The 5,201-nt window shown below is 45.4% G+C and overlaps 1 long non-coding RNA gene across 1 annotated transcript; it reads right to left on the bottom strand.

Annotated features, from left to right (window-relative positions):
* Positions 1 to 643: 643 nt before the first annotated feature.
* LOC140215230 (uncharacterized) lies at positions 644 to 1,904 on the bottom strand. Its single transcript, XR_011892173.1, has 2 exons — positions 1,700 to 1,904; positions 644 to 1,444 (listed from the first exon to the last, which is right to left on the bottom strand). It is a non-coding gene; the product is annotated as an uncharacterized lncRNA (long non-coding RNA).
* Between the last annotated feature and the right edge of the window lie 3,297 nt (positions 1,905 to 5,201).

Consider the following 5,201-nt stretch of genomic DNA (forward strand, 5'->3'; position numbering starts at 1 on the left):
AGACACGTTTCTCGACTGCACGTTTCACCTCCGTGCCTGGTTGTATGGCCGTCACCTTAACTCGCTCCTCCCATACATCCCGGAGTCTGGCCTGGTTTCTATGCAGTAGGAGGTGGATCGGAGCAGGCCGTGAGGCGAAAGTTTGAATATAGAAGTTAATATTACCACCGCAAGTTCGAACAGATTAAAAAGAAAAGAATCTCATGGAGCACATAGCACAATTTGGCGTGTTCAGGCAGATTACAAGAGGCGAACATTACTTGCACAATAAATCGCAATTTCCAGGTAGCTAATTAAAATGATTTATTAACCTGCTAAATTATTCATTTTAATGTACACGTTGCAATTGCAAAATTGAAGCCGAGTAGTAGTGACGTCACGTCTGTTTAAGAGAAACCCTAAGAATATAGCACCCGCTTTCAGATATATATATATATATATATATATATATATTTAGCCCTTTCGGCCCTGAAATATTTTTATCACACTGATATTTCTTCTACCATGTTATTTCGGTTCTTTGCCGCATAAGAAACCGAAATTTATGAAAAAAATGTTTGTGTTTGGTCTCATGTAATGTCTGGGATCATGTCCTCAAATGAGGACATGAGGGCCCAGTGGGTGTAGAAGAGACAAAAGTGGATCTTTTGTAACAGTTTATTTTCCATGTTACAAATATACTTCGATGCAGTAAAAGTTGCTAATCTTGAGGCTGCAGTGTCGCCTGCATATTCTGGGATGTTTTAGAAGCCAAAGAAGCCGACCCGTCAATGAAGACAAACAGCTGCTGAGTTCACGCGATGTGTGCGCGTGGAGTCAGATGAGCTGCTGGCACTTCTTCCTTGCTGACGTCAATTTTCCGTTGTTTCGTTTGGTATTTCTATTTCCCAATACTTGAGCTACTGGCAATATGCCATTTTCAGTGATGGCTTCCAGTATAAGCGCAGACCGACTCCCATTAGCAAGTGTAGAGAAATAAGTTTCCTTATTTCTTCTTCATTCGTTTGGACCGGTTTTCCTTCTTTGAACACAAAATACAAGTTTGTTTTGTTAGCCAGCTCAACAAACACGTTCTTTGGCACGTAGCGCGAGAAATATTCGTACCGAATTGGCAGCTCGTCAAGACAATGCTCATTTTCCTCAAAAACTCCACTAAAATCAGCAGATGGTTTGTCAAAGGCTCTTCTGGACCATGGCATTTCATTACACGGTTGCTCTTCATCTAATTATCCAGAAGTTTCCGACGAATCGAGGACGCAGTCATCGCTTCCTGTTTCTTCAGGAATGAAGTCGTCATCTTCGTCATATTCTTCATTCTCCCCAACGTCTGATAAATTTCCATTATCAAGTTGGGCGAACATTTCATCTGCGTCTTCGAGCGGCGCAAATCCAGACCTGCAGGCCCTAGTCGCTGAGTAGAAGTAGTGAGGTTTCATTCCGGCGCCTGAAAAATAAACAGAAGTCGCTTTACTTCAAGGCACCACCCTAGCCCAACATGCGAGATGCGGCACCCACTCAGCCCTCGTGTACTCAAATGAGTACACACATTATTACGCATGCGGTGACTCAACTATGAATACGTGCGGGATGTTTTAAATAATTATATATTCTATAGGGAGGTAAAAACATTCTCCTAAATTCTCAACTAGCCAGTAACAGAGCCTCACAAGTAAAAAAAAAAAAAAGAAAACGCACTTACTTGGTCCAGCTTCGACGTTGTCGTCTTTCATCTTTGTTGTTTCTTGCCGGTGCTCTGGCAAACACGAGCACGCGAGAAGTGATGTCCATGGCGATGGAGATGCCTGCTGAGTTATTTGGGTTTCTGTTTTTGTTTCGTTTTGCTGTTTATCGTGCAACCCACGGCTTTAATGTCTTGTCCTCATTTGAGGACACCAGGGCCGAAAGGGATATATATATATATATATATATATATATATATATATATATATATATATATATATATATATATATATATCCCAATATCTGTTAAAAAAGGCATTGTTGATCGGTTACATAATCCAGTGACGCTTTTAGGAAACTTAACTGGAACTCCAATGTATTTCGCAGCAAGCTTATTTAAGGAGCCCCTCACCAGGCCCCATAGCAAATTTCGGTTATACGCTGGAAGTTGTTACGTGTCCTCTAGGGAGCGTTCTGCCGCAAAAAATGTTCAAATCGGCTCATTAATAGCCGAGATAGAAATATTTCAGTACCGGGAACCCATGATTTCAGCAGGCGGGCTCCACTGCCAAGCAAGACGCTCTCTCCACTCGCCCCGTCTAGCCTTTGCAAGCGAAATTCATTCCCTGGGTTCTCCCATAACAGACCTCGAGGATCGCGTGACGCATACGTCACACGCCCCGCCTTCATTTTCTTTCTCCTCGTGTTTTTTTTTTTTTTTTATTTTCCTGCGCTATGCATTTCCGCTGACCGCGCCATACGCGAGCTGGTGGCTCGCTCGCGCAGCATACAATTTTGCGTGCTGTGGACAAGGAAACGTGACTAGCGGTATAATTCAGTGCTACAAGAATACTGAGGCAGAACAAGTGCATCGCAGAGCGTGATCACGTGCTGGAACACAGTAGAAAATGGCATAGTTTCGGTACCTGCGCACGTGACCGCACGACCGTGGGAACAAGCCGACGAAGCGGAAGTACAGTCGAGCGCGATTTGAAGGTTATCGCGCGAGCGTCAACCAGCCCTGCACTCCAGGCACCTGGCGGCCGGTTTCGGGACAGGAAAAATCATGATTTCGCACTCTTCTCTCCCTCGTTCGCTGTTACATACAACAACCATCACCCCGCGACAAACTCACCGCCCTTTCTCTCTATTCTAAGCTTTCCATTTGTCGCGATAAAGTGTGGACTTGGTTACCTCGTATCTTCGCGGGCTTAAGCTAATGTTCTTGGTCACCCATTCTTCCTGGCTCAGCAGCAATGACGTTGCATAGGCTAGATACAGCTTCGTAACGTCCAATTTCAGATAATACCGAAGAATACGTCGTGCGCACTACGATCACTGCCTGTTCGCAGAACCAAAAAAAAGAAAAAGAGAGATACTTATAGCCCAGCAGGGAGTGACGGCTGCTGAAGGAACAGCAAAAAGAGTGAGGGAAGCAGGCCTGATACCTCCCTCCCCTCGGCAGAGAATTCTGGGCCATGGCGCTGTTCGCGTTCCCGGTCGACGCTCGCGCGATAACCTTCAAATCGCGCTCGACTGTACATCTCTCTTGCTTCGGTGCGAAGTAAAACTAAAAACACGCAGACATTCCGGTTGTGTGTTTTATTATTTCTCTAAACTTCAGTTCGTCAATTCGAGCAACAGATCGCACAGATAACAGATGTTGTCTTGAATAATTCTCGAAGTCACGTGTAACCACGAGCGATGTCGCGCTGCGGACACGATTACGTAGGCGCAGGGGCACGATTACGTCACTGTCCGGCTTGGAGCGCGGCGGCCGCGAGTGAAGAGGGAAATGGCGTTCGGGTTGAAACTTCAGATCTTTCCGCGGTGCGTAGCGATGCAATACTTTGCAGACACGATTGTTATCGCGCAATGTATGCTCTGCGCTTGTCACCTCAAAATGGCCAGACCCGGTGAGGGGCGCTTTAAGAACGGATCTTTCGAAAGTTGCCTTATATTCTCAGTATTCCTGGGGCTATTTCTGGGCCTTCATAGTCTCGGAATAAAAGGCCGACTTCTTTGCTCAATCTCTCACTGTCTCTCCCAACGACGTATGTTCATGATGACCAAGAATGGCCAGAGTACGCAATTTGAGTTGAAGTAGGGCGTGCAGCAGGGCAGCGTTTTGAGCCCAATGCTATTTAATGTCATGACGTTCAAGTTGCCGGACTTGTCGCCATCTACAGTGAACATCTGAATCTATGCAGATGACACTTGTCTTTTGGCATCAGGGTCAAGGTACACTGAAATTCAGCAGTTTTTACAAGAAGGAATTGACAACACTAGAACCTTTTTTATTAGAATGGGGCATGGATGTTTCCACCGCGAAGTCAGCACCTCTAGCCTTCACAAAGAGATGTTTCGATAGGCTTCTTCTTACAGTAAACCAGATTGCAGTACCTGTTGTGTGATTTTAGCGGTTCAAGAGTAGGGTAGCCAACCAGGCACGTCCATGGATAACCTTCCTAAACGCGAAAAGCACCAAAGCGACACGTCCTCGTGTTGGTTTTGCGCTGTTCACCGTTTAGTATGAATTAACAACTAACGCAGTCAGCCACTTGGTTAACCTCCGTGCCTTTACCGTTTCGTTTCTCTCTGTCTCTCTCATCGGTGTCCTGGAATTACTTTAGATCGAACACTGTCTCGGACACGCACACGTACGGTATCTTGGAGAGTGCGTGTTTTCACCGCCGGCTTCGTCATACAGTCGCTTCACGGTTCCGACATGAGTTAAAAACGTTGCCCGAGTGTGGACTACTGGGCTACACACCCGAGCGCTAGAGCATGCTCGCGTAATTCTAAAAATTTTGGGAGCAGCACAAACAATTATCAGAGAGATTCTTGAGCTAAGGATGCATACGCAGTAACCTCCACATATGCTCCCTTCGCTTCATAAGGTTGCAAACGTGTGGGTGTATCGATAAAATCGCGAGAAAGAACGATCGTAAAAGCGATAGTGTAAGCTCACTGCTTAGTGTCTATAGGCTTGTAATATTTCGGTAATTTCGTCTAGTTCTTCACGGGAGCACTACCCGGCGGCTGGTAAGGTTTATTTAATTACTGTGCACACAAATTTCACGAAATGTTGCATGGCTCATTCTGCTGTGATTCTCTACGAAAAAGAAAACTATGCAAGTAGCACCGTTTTATTTGCATATTCATATCTAAAACTGCCCGGTGTGCCTGGAAAATGGACGAAAATAAAATCCCAGACAACCACGAAAACATAGCTACAGCCTTTTCGCAGCATGACATGGGCAACAACTACTGCGCTGCAGTACTGCGCAGCTACTCGGCTCACTCGCCGTCTTTTCTTATCTCTGCTTCAGCAAAATTTTAAACTGCGCGAGGAAGGCAGGAAATGAACAGAAGCATAGACGCGCACACACAGCGCAGAACTGGCTTTATTTCGTGAAGGCAGGTAATTTATAAGGTTCTACAAAATAGAAAAACAAGGAACAATCGCGATGAAATTTTGCACGAGGCAGTGACGAAATATAGCAAGGCCACGTGTGCAT

Source organism: Dermacentor andersoni, chromosome 1 (genome assembly GCF_023375885.2).
Source record: "Dermacentor andersoni chromosome 1, qqDerAnde1_hic_scaffold, whole genome shotgun sequence".
Classification (NCBI taxonomy): Eukaryota; Metazoa; Arthropoda; class Arachnida; order Ixodida; family Ixodidae; genus Dermacentor; species Dermacentor andersoni.